We start from the raw sequence: 207 nt of genomic DNA, 5'->3' as shown, positions 1-207 counted from the left end.
GGCTCAGGGAGCCGTTAAATTTCTGGAATTAAAGGGACAAGTTTACCCTACTCTAGTTAGGGAATTTTATAAAAATTTCATATATAAAGATGGTAAATACTGGTTTATGATTTCTGGTAAATTGTTTGAGATTAGTGATGAACTGTTTATGAATGTCGGTGGATTATCATCTTCGGGTTATGGAATAGGAGATTGCTCATGGGTTAA

The sequence above is a fragment of the Lupinus angustifolius genome, chromosome LG20 (genome assembly GCF_001865875.1).
Source record: "Lupinus angustifolius cultivar Tanjil chromosome LG20, LupAngTanjil_v1.0, whole genome shotgun sequence".
In the NCBI taxonomy this organism is placed as follows: domain Eukaryota; kingdom Viridiplantae; phylum Streptophyta; class Magnoliopsida; order Fabales; family Fabaceae; genus Lupinus; species Lupinus angustifolius.
The sequence above is the reverse complement of the archived record's forward strand: the minus strand, read 5'-3'. Positions refer to the sequence as shown.